General features: G+C 51.5%; 1 protein-coding gene across 3 annotated transcripts in view; it reads right to left on the bottom strand.

Moving 5' to 3' along the window:
• Positions 1 to 18,485, bottom strand: part of ATRN (attractin) — a 900,609-nt gene that overhangs the window by 737,222 nt on the left and 144,902 nt on the right. The gene's annotated exons all lie outside the window — the stretch shown is intronic.

Here is an 18,485-nt window from a genome sequence, read left to right as displayed (position 1 = left end):
TGGCAACACAACTCAAACAGAATTTCCCATGGAGCTCAATGTATAATTGTAAGTAAATGCAATTGATTACTTTTAGGATTACTTTTCTAACTCCAGGACTGGATCCTAGAATCAGTCCTGGGACAGTTCCTCGAAACAGGTGAGTAAATACTGTTTAGTTACTGTTGTGATTTTTAAGCAATATTTTGGTATTTTAAAAGTTGAGACTTAGAAACTTTTTCTAATGAAATCACCAATGTTATCCTATGGGAGGAAATTAATTTAGCAGGTAAGTGGGGTTATTGTTACTTTTCTAGCTCAGTGTTGAATCCTGGATCCAGCACTAGTGTACCACCTGTAAGCAGTTGAGAGAATGCGTTTAGGTTATACAGGCGATTTTTAACGAATATTTGTAAGTTTGCAAAATCGACACTTAGAAACTTTTTCAGCAAAAACCAGGCAATGTTATCCTACGGAAGGAAATTCAAGTTGCAGGTAACGTACGTTCACGTTACTTTTGTAATCTAGTGCTGGGCTCCTAGGCTCAGTACTGGGACGTTTATCTAAACCAGTTAAGTAATTACGTTTTCACAGTTGGTACGATTTTTAAAGAATATTTGTAGTTTGCAAAAATCGACACTTAGAAGAAATTTCACAGAAAAACAGTCAATGGTTTCATATGGAAGAAAACGGAGTTAGCGGTAAGTATGGTTGTGATTACTTTTCAGGGTCAGTGCTGCGCACCAAGATCCAGCACTGGGATCTCTCCTAATAGCAGGCGAGTATTTTCGATTTAGTTACTCGGGTTGATTTTAGGTGAATATTTAAAAGTTTAGAAACTCCACACTTAGAAAATTTTTCAAGTGAAACCAGTCAATGTTACCCTACGGAAGAAAAGTGAGTTATCGGCTTTTGGGTAAGTACTCGACTGGCAGAGTTAAGGTTCTGGGCTTAGACTCCGGGGTCTCCCAGGGTCAGGTAGGTACAGTTGTTACACCCTCAGCGGCACAGGGGCAGCCGGGTGCAAAGTGAGATAGGCCCAATGTTATCCTATGGGAGGCAAGGGGCCCGTGGTTGGTGGCTGCTGGCTAGCAGGCCACGCGGCTGTGGGAGCTGGCTCCTGGTCACTTGCTCAGGGCAAATGGGGAAGTAGGTTAGAGTAGAAGTAGGTTAGAGTAGAAGTTGCACTGAGAGGGCCACTCGGGCGGCTGGGTGCAGAGTGCTTTTGAGCCGTCAGGCGCTCAATGGATTGCAATGGAGAAGCTCAAGAACGAACAAAGGCTGCAAGCTCGGAGACTAAGATTTTTCAGGTGCGAACACCACTTCGAGAGGTAAGTTGGGTAGTTGGAGGATAGGTAGGTACCCAGGAGTTGGGCACAGGGGGCCACAGGGCGCCGGGTCCAGGGGTGCCTTTTGGTGTTGGGAAATCTTACTCTGTTGATCGCGGTTGGGGAGGTCCCTGGTTCTGCGGCTGCAGGCGTTGTCAGGAGCGTAGATGTGGGTCCTTGGGTGCTGGATTCGGGGTCAGAGTCGCCGGGGGGACGTCCTGGTGGTCTTTGTCCACTCCAGCACAGGCCAGGCTTGGCGGGTGCAGAGTGTGAAGGGTTCGCACTTCCTGGCTGATGCCAGGGGTCAGTTACTTGCTTTGAACAGTACCACTGCTCGTGGGAGTCCCAGATGCTCAGTGTCACAAGGTAGCCAGGTCCTCCGGGGTTTGTGAGGTTGCTGGCCACGGGAGATGCCGGGATTTAGCCGGAGCAGGTTCGAGGGTCGACAGGCCGGTAGGGCTGGGGCAAAAGCAGTTGGTGTCTTCCTCTGGTTAGCAGCTGCACGGCAGGTCTTCTTTTTGCTTGATCTTCTTTGCTGTTTCGGAATCTGGATCTAAGGAAGGAAGGTTCAGGGTGCCCCTAAATAATAAATGTAGGGGCTTTACAGGTAGGTTAAGGGCAGGGACCACTGGGACACCCCTATCCTGCCACTGTCCTGTGGGAGGGGGGCAGTGGCCTTGTCCTGATTGGGCAGGGTTCCCCATCTTCAAGATGGTGAGAGCCCGGAGATGTGCTTCACCATGCCTCCCCCACCTGAGGGGCGGGGATGGCAGAGGCTGGCACACACCCTGTCCTTCCTTGGGGTTTCCGGCCAGTCTTCCTGCCAGAGTGGGGGTTTAGAACCGGTAGAGGCCAGTTGCTGAGTACAGCAAGTGGCCTGGAGAAGCTCACAAAGGCAAAATGCCTTTGAAGCTTCCCCTGCCCATCCTGGCAGAGGAGACCTAGCACCTCGCCCAGGATGTGCATTGTTGCAGGCCCAGGAGAGCAGATGGCTCTCTACCCAGGGGTCCCGCAACTTGTGAAATGAAATGAAAATGAAATGAAAAGGGGAATTTGTTTAAGCGCACTGCGGCCAAGCGGCTTCCTGGCGCTGAGGACTCATCCATGCTCACAAAGAAACCCAAAAGGACTAGCTAGGAAAAGCCTGAGAAAACAGGAAAGTTTTGAGGGCCTTACGGAAGTGGGTGTAGATGGGAATGGAACGAATAGAGAGAGGAAGACTATTCCAAAACCGGGGGGCCAAGACCGAGAAGCGGGTGCCCCCAGTGCGAGTTTTGCGAAAGCGGGGGACGTGAAGCAGAGAAAGTGATGAGGACCGGAGAGTTCGTCTGGGAGCGTGGGAAGTGATGAGGGAATTGATGAAATGAGGGGCAGAATGATGATGAGCCCGAAAGACCAAACAGGCGAGTTTGAAGAAGGATCTAAAGTAAACAGGGAGCCAATGAAGAGACTTAAGAGTGGGTGTTATGTGAGAAAATTTAGGTAGGCGAAAGATAAGACGGGCCGCCTGGTTTTGAATGGCCTGAAGTCGACGAGTTTCGTAGGCGGGGATGCCAACGTACAGGCCATTTCCATAGTCAAGGCGAGAGATGACAAGAGCGATGACTATGGTTTTGAGGGCATCAACAGAAAAAATCCGAGAACTCTTACGAATAAGACGAAGGGAAAAGAAGCACGAAGAGACAACGGAACTGATTTGTGAATGCATGGATAGGTCATGGCTAATCTTAATGCCCAAGGTCCGGACAGAAGAAACCGGAACCAGGGGGGGGCCAAAAGAGAGGGGCCAATGAGCAAGGGACCAGGGATTAGAGGGACCACCCGTGAGGACAAGCTCCGTTTTATCTGGATTAAGCTTCAGATGATTGGAGCTCATCCACTGAGAGATGAAAACTAGAGTGGAACAGAGCTTGGGGAGGGAAACAAGAGGAGAAGAGAGATCAAAGACGAGCTGGAGGTCATCGGCGTAATTATACACAGAGACCCCCAGCTCGAGAAGAGAGAAGACAAGGGGACGAATATAGAGATTGAAAAGAAGAGGAGAGAGGGAAGAGCCCTGCGGAACCCCACAGGAAACCGAACGAGGGGGAGCAGAGAAACCGGAAAGGTGAACTGCTTGCGTCCTGCCTTGAAGGAAGGACGCGATCCAAGAAAGGGCGATGCCCTGAATGCCCGCTGTGCTGACACGGTCGAGAAGAGTGGTATGATCGACCGTGTCAAACGCAGCGGACAAGTCGAGGAGAACCAGAGCTTGGGGGAGATTCAGATCAGCTTTCCCCTTAAGTTCATCCATGACCGCAATCACCACTCCCTCAGTGGAGTGGCCAGGGCGGAAACCCGCTTGATGGGTGGCCAGAAGATGGTTCTCCTCGAGATAGGTGGACAAGCAGGATGTGACGTGGCTTTCAAGGATCTTCCCAAGATAGGGAAGCAAAGAGATAGGCCTAAAGTTAGATAAAAGAGAAGGATCCAGACTAGGTTTTTTAAGAATAGGGAGAACAATGGCAGATTTGAATGAAGAAGGGACAGAACCCAAAGTAAGAGAAGCATTGAGAAGAGCAAGAGGTGGGTCAGGGCAGCTGGTGTAGAGTACTCTGAGGATGCGTGCGGGAGCGCAATCTGCGGGAGAGCCAGACTTAACCTTAACAAGCAGGTCCAAAAAGAGCTGAGGGGAAATGAGTTGGAAGTGGTTAAGAGAAGAAAGGGGTGGAGGAAGAGAAGCAGAGAGTACCGGTTGAGGTACAGCAGGGATGTTGGCCTTAATGTTAGAGATCTTATCAATGAAATAGTCATTAAGTGAGGAGCATAGGGATTGAGATGGAAGGGAAGTGCACGCACGATCGGAAAAGGCAAGGTTATGGACAAGTGGAAAAATGTCTGCTGTGTGGCAGCCTAGGCAGCCCCTCAGACAAGACGTGGATTGTAGGTTAGGTTCAGGGGGCATCTCTAAGATACCCTCCGTCGTGCATTGTACAATAAATCCTGCACTAGCATCAGTGCGGGTTTAATGTGCTGAGAAGTTTGATACCAAACTTCTCAGTCTTCAGTGGCGCCATCATGGTGCTGTGGAGTTCGTGTTGACGATCTCCCAGCACCATATACTCTTAAATGGCAGCACTGCACTGGAATGGACCTGGGTACTGTAGGGGCACAGGGCTGTACCCACACCACTGGCATAGGGCACCCAGCTAGAGGGGTGGCTGATGTATGCCAGGGCAGTGTGTGTTGTTGTTATGGCACACAGGGATGTGTGCCATGTCGACTCTGTTTTGTTCTATACCCAGACACTCAGCCTGCAAGGGTAGTGTTTTTGTGTCAGGGTACAGGGCCTCTAAGGGTGGCACAATAAGTGCTGCAGCCCCTAGGGGCCTTCCCTGATCACATGGCCCTGGGTACCTAGTGTACCATTTACCAGGGGCTGACATGTGGCCAAGGTTTGCCAATTTGGGTTTTAGGTTTCAGCACAGCTTTTAGGGAAGGAACATATGCCCAGGGGACCTGATTGGCAGGAGCTCAGGGCACACTCAGTCAAAGTAAATTCAGCAATTCAGCAAAAAGTGGGGGCATACCATGCAAGAAAGATGGCACTTTCTCAAAGATATGCTATCATAAGGCACTCCGGAACACACCTCTCTGCCCTGAAGTCAGCAGAAGGGGAAACCCCACATCATACAATGCTGAGCCATTGTCCGGACTCGAACCACGTTCGTTCCCAGCTTCGAGGCTGGCAGTTCTGGCCACTAGACAACATCACATCCCGAAGACCTGCAGTAAAGCGCTTGCAGTTTACTCCTATGGTTGTGTAGTACACGAGGTATTTGTATTAATATGTAGAATGCATTAGGCCATAGTTCCTGCACTGCACAGAGACAAAGGTTTTTTTTTCTAAGTGAATCGAATAGGCGAGTGCTTCTTACAGATTGAACATGCTCCATCCTAATGACACATGGCCCCTTTAGAAGTTATATGGCTGATTAACTTCTAAGCCACGATAATGAATTTCGTAGGTTATAGGGGTGCCCCCCTCATGCAGGAGAGAGAAATAGAGGGAGCGGGAGAAGGAGAGGGAGGGGGAGAGGGAGGACAAACTGGACGGTCAACAGTGAAGCACTCGTCGACGGAGACAGTGTTACAACAGTCGACGATGGCGACACCACCACTTCCGTCTTAGACGACACAGGCGCCGTCGTCATCTTGACCGACGTCGCTGACAAGCCCGTCAACGGAGCGCCTGATTTTGTGGGAATGGAGGCCGTAGGTGGTGATTTCTTAATCAACTGAGTCGTCGATAAGTAGATTTTCACAGATAATCCCTAAAGGGAGTATAAGGCGCTGACGGTGAAGCAGAACCAGCTCTTTGATGAGAGGAAGAGGGATCAGGCTGGTCTTTTTTTAATCCTCTTTTCTTAGGCCTCTCCTTACTTTGAGATCTAGATTTTTTAGGATCTCTCTGCTGAGAGGAAGATCCTTCTTCCTTTATTTTCTTGGAGGAGGTATGAGGCTTCTCCTCATCATCAGAGTCCTGACCAGCCTTTTTTCTTTGCAGCCACAGAAGCAGCCTACCCTCACGATCTCGGAGGGTTTTTGTTGAAAATGAACAACAGTACTTGCATGCTCTGGGCTTCGATACAAGCAATAAAGGCACTCCTTATGTGGGTCCTCTGAATACAGTCTGGACTTTCCACAAGTCTTGAAGGGCCTAAACAACCCTTTTTTAAACTCGGACATAATGCAGTACTTTACACTTAGAAGTAAGCTTCCATTCATCACAACCGGAGATCACCTGTTGGATAGACATTTACAGCATTCAAGCTAAATACAAGCCCACTTAATATTTCTGCTTTGCCTTTCATTTGAAGGCCTATGAAATGGAAGAATACATTTAGCGTACATGTTTCTAAGTAGGAAACTACACTAAAGGATTTTTCACAATTTCTAATAATAACTATGCACCAAACGAATGGCAAGAGATTATATATATATAGCTCATTTAATTGTAGGTTATTTCACATGAAAGAAGATCCAACATGAATATTTTTTCTATTTTAGTAATATGGACAATCATGATTACGATTTGGCAGGAAAATGACTGTGCATGTATGTTAGACCTGTCAGCCCTTTGGGTGGTCCCTCCTCATCATTATTTATTTTGTCCCACTTTTGCCTCAAACCCTGTTATACTTTTTCCTTTTTGGGAACCACCAGACTTTTTAGTGTTGATGCAGGGTCAGGGAGCCATTTTCCCTACCCCTGGAACTTCTGTCGGAGGGCCTGAGACACAAAATGGTGGCCACCTGTGACATCATCAGAACCCACTGGAGATTTCTAGAACCTTCCATAACATTCTTGAACCCTGTGACAGTGAGAGGCAGTTTAGAATGTTGGGAGGCCATCTCAGAGTGGCAGTTGGCAACTGACTGGAGAGGAGAGAGGAGCAGTTCAGAAGGCGGTCGGAGTAAGGCAGCAGGGGTGGAAACCAGTGCTTGGAGTGGGGTCCAGAAACCCACCCTTGATGCTAGTCCCTACTGACCAAGCCCAGCCTAGAGCCCTGTGTGGGACCAAGACCAGAAAAACCATCTTAAGGACCTACATATTGTGAAGAGGCCTTAAAGAAGAAGACCAGCAAGCTCCTGACCTGTTTAGCGGTGTCCTCCTGGAGTCCTGACGTCGAGAAGCCTGGAGACCTGAGGCCTGAGGTGGAGAAGCGGCGCTGACAGAAAGCAGACGTCGTACCCGGAACCGTCAGAGGTCGAGTGAGGGCGCAGACGGAGGTCGTGGAGAGGCACCGGAGGTCGTGGAGAGGCACCGGAGGTCGAGTAAGGAGTCACCTGAGGTCGAGGTGAAGCGCGCCGGAGGTCGGGAGTGGAGGTCGCACTCCGGAGACACCCGGAAGCGGGGAGGCCGTGACCCTGCGACGCCGGAAGGCGACATCGAGCCGGAACAGCCCAGCGACACCGAACCGAGGCCGCCCAGCGACACCGAACCGAGGCCGCCCAGCGACACCGAACCGAGGCCGCCCAGCGACACCGAACCGAGGCCGCCCAGCGACATCGACCCGGCGCCGAGCAGAGCCGATCATCGTGAAAAGGGCAGTAAGTGGTAGAGGGGGCGTCTGAGGCCCCGTGGAGCCCTCAAAGACCATTCTAGGGGCCAGAGGGGTGTTAGAACCAGCTTGGGAGTGCCAGGGGTGAACTGAGACTGGTGCAGTGACCTCTGTGAGGGGTTGTGTATTTTGGGAGAGCCAGATCCTTGGGTTACCCTTATTCTACCTCAGTTCAGGCCCAGCCTTGACCAATCTAGGTGGGACACCCCCCATGCCATCCAAGTGTCCTTAAGTTGTACTTGGGCAAAGTGAAACCAAACTACCTCGTGAAAGTGTTGTGAACTGTAATTGTCATTGATTGTGTTATTTAAGTTATTGAGGGTGCTTTATTTATTGTCCTGCACTGTATTTATTCCTGCACTGTATTTAATCCTGACTGTATTTATTTGCCATCTGCATTTATTGCACCTATATTTATTCTGTGTTTATTTATGACCTGATCCTATTTATTGAAACCCCACTGTGGTATTATTTATTTGACCTGCTATTTTCAAGAAAAGTCTTATGGTATTGTATGTATGTTTTGAAACCTGCAACTAAGAGAAAATAAGATAAAGACAAACTACTTTCTTTCATAATTTTTACGGTGTAGTGTCGTTTTTGGAACGGATGAACGCATGGTTATTGTGAGGGTGTGACGTACGCTTAACACAGTGCCTGACCCCCAACCGCTCGAGCCAAGCTACCATTGTGCTGGGAACCTGGTGTTCAGTGGTGGGATAGAGCTGTGCTTGCGTCTACTCTACAATAACTGTGGGTAGTCCATAGGCCTACACCGGGAGTTTTCTCCAAGCGGACTTCCTAATTTTGAGTTTTGTTTTTTCCAAATTTACTTCTGGTGGTGGGAGGAGGTATTATAAAAGGTACCCCCCTGCATAGATTCTGTAAGCAACTGTCTTCTATCCTGAGTGGGCAAAATGGAGTTTGTATTAGAGGATGTGGAAACTTATACTGTGGCCCAACTCAGAGAGTTTTGTGAGCGAGAGGGGGTGTTTTGTCCCCAAGGTGCAAAGAAGGGTGAACTCCAGACCAGCTTGAGGGCTTGGGGGGGGAGGCACGGCGAGAAAGTAAGGTTGAGAAGGAGGACAGGGATGGACAGCCTGACAGCGAGGGGGCTGGTTTGTACCAACCTGAGGTGGGGGACCTAGTAGCGGGGACCAGAACACCTTCAAGGAAGGGCAGCAGTGTCTCTAGCCACGGCTTATTAGAAGCAGAATTCACTGACCGGAGGGAGAAAAGACAGCTCACATGGGATTTGGCGAAGCTGGAGAAAGAAAAAGAGGAACGGAGGATGGCTCACGAGTTGAGGCTCAGGGAGATAGATCTGCAGATCCTACGGGTCGGGGCACACCCTGTTCCTAGTGGTGGCAGCGAAGAAAGAGAAATCACCAGGGAATCCAAACCCTATTTGCCAAAAGACATAGTAGCTAGTTATAGTGCGGGTGATGATATTGCCAAGTGGCTAGCGGCCTATGAGATCTCATTAAGAGTCCATGGGGTTCCAGAGAAGTATTGGGGAGGGGGATTGTATAAATACATGCCTCCAGCTGGTAGGGATACATTATTGGCCCTGGAGCAGGATGAGCAGACCCACTACCCCACCATGAAAGTGGCGCTCGTGAGGAAGTTTGGACTAACACCCGAGAAGTATAGGCAGAAGTTCCGGGGTAGCCACAAACTGGGCACACAGAATTGGGTGGATTTCCTGGACTATGCAAAGAAGGCATTAGAGGGTTGGATACAGGGCAGTGAGGTGAGGAACTACGAGGGGTTGTTTGATTTAATGTTGAAGGAACACCTGCTCGAAAAATGTTTCCCTGAACTGCGTCAACACCTGGTGGATAGCAAGCTGACCAATCCCCGGAAGCTTGCTGAGGAGGCGAACATTTGGGCTAGTACCCGGGTGTCCACAAGGGGGACTGGAGGGGACTCTCAAAAGACCGGACAGGGCGCCCCCCAGAAGAAAGAGGGAGGGGAAAAGAAAACGGAGTTCTCTAAAGGCCCCCAAAATAGTTCCCAAGGGAAGGGAACAGGATTCACCCCTAGAGCTAACCCACCCAGAAACCCTAATCCTGGCCAGAGTCAGCAGCCAAGGGTTGTCCATTGCTACGAGTGCGGTGGTGTCGGACACTATAAGGGAGATGTGAAGTGCCCAAAAAGACCACCCCCTCCCATCGGAGGAAAGACCCCCGGAGTAGCTAGTGTAGTGCTCGGGGAGGAGATGCCTTTAGATAAGGGAAGGGAGTGGGCGGGTGTCACTTTAGTGTTCCTGGGAGAACGGGAGATGGTTCCTAAGATCCAGGTGCCCGCAAATACCACAAAGTATGGGCAATGGGTCACCATCAACGGCCAAAGAGGGGAGGCTCTGAGAGACACAGGAACCAGTATGACTATGGTACGTAGCCAACTGGTGTCTCCAGAGCCGGTGATTCCCCATGTACTCCACCCTGCCGCGATGGCTGACGGCAGAATGGGCCACTATCCGGTGGCCGAGGTTCCATTTGAATGGGAAGGGGTTGCAGGGTTACTTCGAGTTGCCGTAAGCCCTGCCGTGCCAGTCGATTGTCTGCTGGGGAATGACATGGAGCATAATGCTTGGAAGGAGGTGGAATACCGGACTCATGCTGAGATGCTGGGTACACCTGACTGGGCCTGTGTCAGCACAAGGTCTGCGACTACCCGGAGGGGGAGTTCGTTTAGGCGGGAGCCTGGAACAAAGGCACCGCCAGCTGCCAATCAAGGGAAGAACCGAGGACAGGAGGAGCCTGCCTCGGCATCCGCGCCCCGTGTGACGGATAGGCCACCGGAGGAGGTGGACCAGGAGTCCGCAGAGGGGGATGTTACCAAACTGGAGAACCTACCCATCCCGGCCGAGTGGCACGTGGAGGGAGGGCCGACCAGGGAGGAATTCTGCAAGGGCCAGAAGGAGTGTCCTACCCTTGAGGGACGGAGGCGACAGGCCGACGCCCAGGCAGCAGGGAACGTTGAGGGGAACTATAATATTTACTGGGAGGATGGCCTCCTCTACAGTGAACCCAAGGCGCCCATGCACGGATCGTCACGGGCCTTGGTTGTCCCTCAACGTTACCGAGCCTTCCTTCTGGAATTGGCTCATGAAATCCCCTTGGCAGGACACCTGGGGCAAGACAAGACCTTTGCCAGTCTTGTCCCACACTTTTATTGGCCTCAAATGAAAGTGTCGTCCGACACCTACTGCCGGACGTGTGTGTCTTGTCAAGCCAGTGGGAAAACAGGGGTGAAGCTGAAAGCTCCCCTGGAACCACTTCCTGTCGTTAGCACCCCCTTTGAAAGGGTGGGCATCGACATTGTGGGTCCGCTAGATCCGCCTACTACAGCTGGTCACAGGTTTATCCTGGTTCTGGTGGATCATGCCACACGGTACCCAGAGGCCATACCTCTGAGGACCATTACTGCACCTGTTGTGGCTAGGGCCCTGATGGGAATCTTTACCAGAGTGGGTTTTCCCAAGGAAGTTGTGTCCGACAGGGGGACCAACTTCATGTCAGCATACATGCGGGCGATGTGGAAGGAGTGTGGAGTGACCTACCGGTTCACCACTCCTTACCACCCCCAGACCAATGGTCTGGTGGAGAGGTTTAACAAAACCTTGAAGGGCATGATCAGAAGTCTGCCTGAAAGCCTGCGGAGGAAATGGGACGTCCTCCTACCCTGTCTATTGTTTTCCTACAGGGAAGTGCCACAGAAGGGAGTGGGGTTCAGCCCCTTCAAGCTTTTGTATGGGCACCCTGTGCGTGGACCTCTCAGCCTGGTGAGAGACGGATGGGAAAGAACTCCCAGAAAGCTTCCCCAGGACGTGGTGAGCTACATGCTGGCCTTCCGGAGCCAAATGGCTAAGTTGTGGAAGCAAGCTTCTGACAACTTGGAAGCCAGCCAAGCAGTGATGAAGGCGTGGTATGACCACAATGCTCACCCGGTGGAGTTGGAGCCTGGCCAGAAGGTGTGGGTGATCGAACCAGGAGAGCTTAGCGCCCTCCAGGATCGCTGGTCAGGACCCTTTGAGGTGTTGGAGAAGAAGGGTAAGGCTACCTACTTGGTGGATCTGAAGACCCCTCGTCAGCCCCTACGGGTGCTGCATGCCAACTGCCTCAAACCCCACCATGAGAGGCCCGAAGTCCTATTGTTAATGGTGACTGACGGAGCAGAGGACGTGGAAAGCGAGCCTCTCCCCGACTTATTTGCGTCTCAAGAAAAGGATGGGTTGGTGGAGGGAGTGATTCTCTCCCCGTCCCTAACTCCTGAACAGCAGGAGGACTGCCGCCAGGTCCTGGGGCAGTACTCTTCGTTGTTCTCCCTTGTTCCGGGTAGGACTCACCTGTGCGTCCATGACGTGGACACAGGAGACAGCCCACCTGTGAAGTCAAAGATCTACCGGATGACAGACAAGGTGAAGGCCAGCATTCACAGTGAAGTCACTAAGATGCAGGAGCTAGGAGTAATTGAACCTTCCAGCAGCCCCTGGTCCAGTCCGGTGGTACTAGTACCAAAAGCTGTACCACCGGGTGCCCAACTGGAACTGAGGTTCTGTGTGGACTACTGGGGACTGAACTCAGTAACCAAGACTGATGCTCATCCGATCCCGAGGGCGGATGAACTGATTTACCAGCTGGGAGCTGCCCAATATTTGAGTACCTTTGACCTTACTTCTGGGTACTGGCAGATCTCTCTGACTGATGGAGCTAAGGAAAGGTCAGCCTTCTCCACGCCCAAGGGCCACTACCAGTTCTGCGTGATGCCCTTTGGGCTCAAGAACGCACCTGCCACGTTTCAGCGTCTGGTGAACCAGATCCTCACTGGAATGGAGAGTTTCTCTGCTGCTTATCTGGACGACATTGCCGTCTTCAGTAACAGCTGGGAGGATCACTTGCGTCACCTGCAAGCTGTTCTCCAGGCCCTGAAACACGCTGGTTTAACGATCAAGGCCAGTAAATGCCAGATCGGGCAGGGGTCGGTAGTGTACCTTGGACACTTGGTGGGTAGGGGTGCGGTGCAACCCCTCCAGGCAAAAATCGAGGCAATCATGGCCTGGGAACCCCCCAAGACTCAGACTGAGGTCCGAGCTTTTCTGGGCCTCACAGGATATTACCGCCGCTTCGTGAAGGGGTACGGTACCATTGTGGCCCCCCTCACGGAGCTTACGTCCAAGAAACAACCTCAACGGGTAGTCTGGACGGAGGCTTGCCAGCAGGCCTTTGTGAAACTGAAGCAAGCCATGTGCGAGGCCCCGGTCTTAAGGGCCCCAGATTTTTCCAAGGAGTTCATTGTCCAGACGGATGCATCGGAACATGGCATTGGGGCAGTGTTATCGCAACTCAATGAAGAAGGTCTGGATCAACCCGTGGTCTTCCTATCCCGGAGACTACTTCCCAGGGAACAGAAGTGGAGTGCAATAGAGCGTGAAGTGTGAGAAAGTGGCTCTGTATATACGGTTCCCTAATAGGTACAGGGTGTACAGAGTCCACAGTCCCCCAGAGGCTGATAGAGGTCAAAGTTAGGTATGACCTTACTCTCAAAAGTGGTAGCTTGGTCGAGCAGTAAGGCAGTACCAGAGGACAGTGTAAAGCATTTATTGTACACACTCAGTCAGCAAATGGTTTCACACACTCAATAACTGAACTCTAGGCCAATGATTTGTATATATAAAATATATGCTTGTTTTATTTTTAGAACCACAAAGGGGGTAAAAATATACTTTCTCAGAATGAGAGGTTGAATATAAATACTTTTGTTTCAAGCAATAAATCTGTGTAAACAGTCACAGTTGGTTGCAATAAACAATCCTATTTCCTAAACATAACAATGCATTGAGCTCAATGGTAAATTCAGGTTATTTGTAATAAATTACTTTTCAGATTACTTTTGGAATTCCAGGTCTGGATCCTAGAACCAGCCTGGGGTCAGTATTCAGAATCAAGTGATGAATGTCGACTTAATAACTGTAATGATTTTTAAATAATATTTAGCTATTTCAAAAGTTAGCACTTAGAAAATATTTCACAGAAAACATTCAATGGATCTCTATGGCAAGAAATTCAAATTGCAGGTAGAGTACTTTATCGTTACTTTAGTAATCCAGGACTGGGTGCCTGGACCCAGGACTGGGGTCCTTATCAAAAACAGGTAAGTAATTTCGTTTGCAGAAATGGTACGATTTTAAAAGAATATTTCAAATTTGCAAAAATAGACACTTAGAAGAACTTTCACAGAAAAGCAGACAATGGTTTCCTATGGGAGAAAAATGAGTTAGAGGTAAGTATAGTTGTGAGTACTTTTTAGGGTCAGGGCTGGGCACCAAGATCCAGCACTGGGAGCTCACCCAGGAACAGGTGAGTAAATTCGTTTTTGTCACTTGGCTGATTTTTGGTGAATTTTTACAGTTTTGAAAAGTTCACACTTAGAAGATTTTTGAAGAAAAAGCCAGTCAATGTTACCCTATGAGGAAAATGAAGTTAGCGGTTTAAGGGTAAGTACTCGACTGGCAGAGTTGAAATTCCGGGCATAGACTCAGGGGTCCCCCAGTGTCAGGTAGGTACAGTTGGTTCACCCTCAGCGGTTTCAGGACGGCCGGGTGCAGAGTGAGTTAGGCCCAATGTTATCCTATGAGGGATAGGGGGGCCTTAGTTGGTGGCTGCTGTCTGGCAAGCCACGCGTCTGTGGGAGCTGGGCTCCTGGTCACTTACTCAGGGCAAGTGGGGAAGTAAGTTAGTGTAGAGAGTGCACTGCCAGGGCCACTCGGGCGGCTGGGTGCAGGGTGCTTTTGAGCCTTCGGGAGCTCAATGGAAATCAATGGGAATGTTCCGGTTTGGAAAAAGGCTGCAGGCTCTGGGACGAGGATGTTTCCGGTGCCACCACCACTTCGAGGGGTAAGTTGGGTACTTGTAGGTTAGGTGGGTACCCCGGGATTGGGCACAGGGGGCCGCAGGGCACCGGGTGCAGGGGTGCCTTTTGACGTCGGGAATCTTACCCTCTGGTTGATCGCGGCTGGGGTGGCACTCGGTTCTGAGACTGCAGGCTTAGTCCAGGATGTCGAGGGGGGTCCTTGGGTGCCGGACTCGGGGTCACAGTCGCCGTGGGGTCGTCCTCAGGGTCTTTGTCCACTCCGGCATTGGCCAGGCTTGGCTGGTGCAGTGTGTCGGGTCCGCGGTTCCGGGCTGCTGCCAGGAGGTAGGAATAGGTTTCTCGAGTAGGGCCTCTACTCATGGGAGTCCCAGGGAATCAGAGTTCAAAGGTAGCCAGGTCCTCCGGGGTTTTTGAGGTTGCTGGCCACAAGAGATGCCGCGCTGGAGCAGGAGCAGGTTCGAGGGTCGAGGGTCGACAGGCCGGTAGGGCTGGGGCCAAAGCAGTTGGTGTCTTCCTCTTTTTAGCAGCTGCAGGGCAGGTCTTTTTTCTTCTTGCTCTTCTTGTAGGTTTCTATCTGGAATCTGGGGAAGGAAGGTTCAGGGGGCCCCTAAATACTAGATTTAGGGGCGTTACAGGTAGGTGAAGGCCAGGGACCAATGGGTCCTTGTCCTGGGGTGGGTACACCCCCTATCCTGCCTCTCTCCTGTGGGAGGAGGGCAGTAGCCTAATCCTGATAGGGTAGGGCCTCCCATCTTCAAGATGGCGAGAGCCCGGAGATGTGCTTCACCTCGCCTCCCCCACCTGAGGGGTGGGGTGGGCAGGCTGGCACATCCCCTGTCCTTGTATGGGGTTTCCGGCCAAGCTTCCTGCCAGAGTGGGGGGTTGCAGTGGCCTGGGGAAACTCCAACTGGCGGCATGCCTTTGAAGCTTCCCTTTGCTCATCCTGGGGGAGGAGATTTCTCACCTCACCCAGGATGTGCATTGTTGCAGGCCCGGGAGAGCAGGGACTTTCCCACCCAGGGGTCCAGCAACGTGTCTGCTGTGTGGCAGCCTGGGCAGCCTCAGAGCAGACGTGGATTGTAGGTTAGCTGTAAGGGGGCATCTCTAAGATGCCCTCTGGGGTGCTTAGTACATTAAATCCCACACTGGCATCAGTGTGGGTTTAATGTGCTGAGAAGTTTGATACCAAACTTCCCAGTCTTCAGTGTTGCCATTATGGTGCTGTGGAGTTCGTGTTTGACGAGCTCTCAGCACCATGTACTTGTAAAAGGCAGCACTGTACTTACAGTGCCCAGGAATGGACCTGGGTACTGTAGGGGCACAGGGCTCCTGCTCCTGTGCCCACACCATAGGCATAAGGCACCCAGCCAGAGGGGTGGCTGACATATGCCTTGGCAGTATAGGTAATGGGCATGGCACACAGAGATGTGTGCCATGTCGACTCTTTGTTTTGTCCTGCACCCAGACACTCAGCCTGCAAAGGCAGTGTGTGTGTGTAAGGGTACAGGGCCTCTAAGGGTGGCACAATGAGTGCTGCAGCCCTCAGAGGCCTTCCCTGGTCACAAGGCCCTGGGTACCTAGGGTACCATTTACCAGGGGCTGACATGTGGCCAGGGTTTGCCAATTGGGAGTTTGTGTGTTTTAAGGAAGGAACATAGGCCCTGGGCACCTGATTGGCAGGAGCCCAGGGCACAACAAGGAAAAGTGCATCAGCTATTAGGCAAAAAAAAGGGGGGGTTACTGCAACAGAAACCCACTTTCTCACATGAAGCCTTTGCAGTGGTATGGACTCTGAAGAAGTTGCGGCCATACCTGTTTGGCTCGCACTTCCTGGTTCAGACCGACCACAGACCCCTTCGTTGGCTGATGCAGATGAAGGGGGAGAATCCCAAGTTGCTAAGGTGGTCTATTTCCCTACAGGGAATGGACTTTCAGGTGGAACATCGGCCTGGAGTGGAACACGCCAATGCAGACGGTCTCTCAAGGTATTTCCGCCTTAGTGATGAGAACTCCCAAGGGGTTGGGTAGCTCTCCCCACTTTCAGCTGGGGGGGGGACGCGTGTTAGACCTGTCAGCCCTTTGGGTGGTCCCTCCTCATCATTATTTATTTTGTCCCACTTTTGCCTCAAACCCTGTTATACTTTTTCCTTTTTGGGAAACACCAGACTTTTTAGTGTTGATGCAGGGTCAGGGAGCCATTTTCCCTACCCCTGGAACTTCTGTCTGAGGGCCTGAGACACAAAATGATGGCCACCTGTGACATCATCAGAACCCACTGGAGATTTCTAGAACCTTCCGTAACATTCTGGAACCCTGTGACAGTGAGAGGCAGTTTAGAATGTTGGGAGGCCATCTCAGAGTGGCAGTTGGCAACTGACTGGAGAGGAGAGAGGAGCAGTTCAGAAGGAGGTCGGAGTAAGGCAGCAGGGGTGGAAACCAGTGCTTGGAGTGGGGTCCAGAAACCCACCCTTGATGCTAGTCCCTACTGACCAAGCTCAGCCTAGAGCTCTGTGTGGGACCAAGACCAGAAAAACCATCTTAAGGACCTACATATTGTGAAGAGGCCTTAAAGAAGAAGACCAGCAAGCTCCTGACCTGTTTAGCGGTGTCCTCCTGGAGTCCTGACGTCGAGAAGCCTGGAGACCTGAGGCCTGAGGTGGAGAAGCGGCGCTGACAGAAAGCAGACGTCGTACCCGGAGCCGTCAGAGGTCGAGGTGAAGCGCGCCGGAGGTCGGGAGTGGAGGTCGCACTCTGGAGACACCCGGAAGCGGGGAGGCCGTGACCCTGCGAAGCCGGAAGGCGACATCGAGCCGGAGCAGCCCAGCGACATCGAGCCGGAGCAGCCCAGCGACATCGAGCCAAGGCCGCCCAGCGACACCGAGCCAAGGCCGCCCAGCGACACCGAGCCAAGGCCGCCCAGCGACACCGAGCCAAGGCCGCCCAGCGACACCGAGCCAAGGCCGCCCAGCGACACCGAGCCAAGGCCGCCCAGCGACACCGAGCCAAGGCCGCCCAGCGACACCGAGCCAAGGCCGCCCAGCGACACCGAGCCAAGGCCGCCCAGCGACACCGAACCAAGGCCGCCCAGCGACACCGAACCAAGGCCGCCCAGCGACACCGAACCAAGGCCGCCCAGCGACACCGAACCAAGGCCGCCCAGCGACACCGAACCAAGGCCGCCCAGCGACACCGAACCAAGGCCGCCCAGCGACACCGAACCGGAGCCGCCCAGCGACACCGAACCGGAGCCGTCCAGCGACACCGAACCGGAGCCGTCCAGCGACGTCGACCCGGCGCCGAGCGGAGGCGATCATCGTGAAAAGGGCAGTAAGTGGTAGAGGGGGCGTCTGAGGCCCCGTGGAGCCCTAAAAGACCATTCTAGGGGCCAGAGGGGTGTTAGAACCAGCTTGGGAGTGCCAGGGGTGAACTGAGACTGGTGCAGTGACCTCTGTGAGGGGTTGTGTATTTTGGGAGAGCCAGATCCTTGGGTTACCCTTCTTCTACCTCAGTTCAGGCCCAGCCTTGACCAATCTAGGTGGGACACCCCCCATGCCATCCAAGTGTCCTTAAGTTGTACTTGGGCAAAGTGAAACCAAACTACCTCGTGAAAGTGTTGTGAACTGTAATTGTCATTGATTGTGTTATTTAAGTTATTGAGGGTGCTTTATTTATTGTCCTGCACTGTATTTATTCCTGCACTGTATTTATTCCTGACTGTATTTATTTGCCATCTGCATTTATTGCACCTATATTTATTCTGTGTTTATTTATGACCTGATCCTATTTATTGAAACCCCACTGTGGTATTATTTATTTGACCTGCTATTTTCAAGAAAAGTCTTCTGGTATTGTATGTATGTTTTGAAACCTGCAACTAAGAGAAAATAAGAAAGACAAACTACTTTCTTTCATAATTTTTACGGTGTAGTGTCGTTTTTGGAACGGATGAACGCATGGTTATTGTGAGGGTGTGACGTAACGCTTAACACGGTGCCTGACCCCCAACCGCTCGAGCCAAGCTACCATTGTGCTGGGAACCTGGTGACTGCTAACCCGGTTGCCCGGTTTCCAACAATGTATTATAAAGTAAAGAAAGTATTTGCACCGATTAACTCTGGAAAGGAAAATGTTTAGCCAACTGGGGTAAAGACTAATTACATTTTTATTAAATTAGAGTTTTATGGCATTGGCAATTA

The sequence above is a fragment of the Triturus cristatus genome, chromosome 2_2, assembly GCF_964204655.1.
Source record: "Triturus cristatus chromosome 2_2, aTriCri1.1, whole genome shotgun sequence".
In the NCBI taxonomy this organism is placed as follows: domain Eukaryota; kingdom Metazoa; phylum Chordata; class Amphibia; order Caudata; family Salamandridae; genus Triturus; species Triturus cristatus.
Note: the sequence above shows the minus strand (reverse complement) of the source record. Positions and strands in the feature narration are given on the sequence as shown.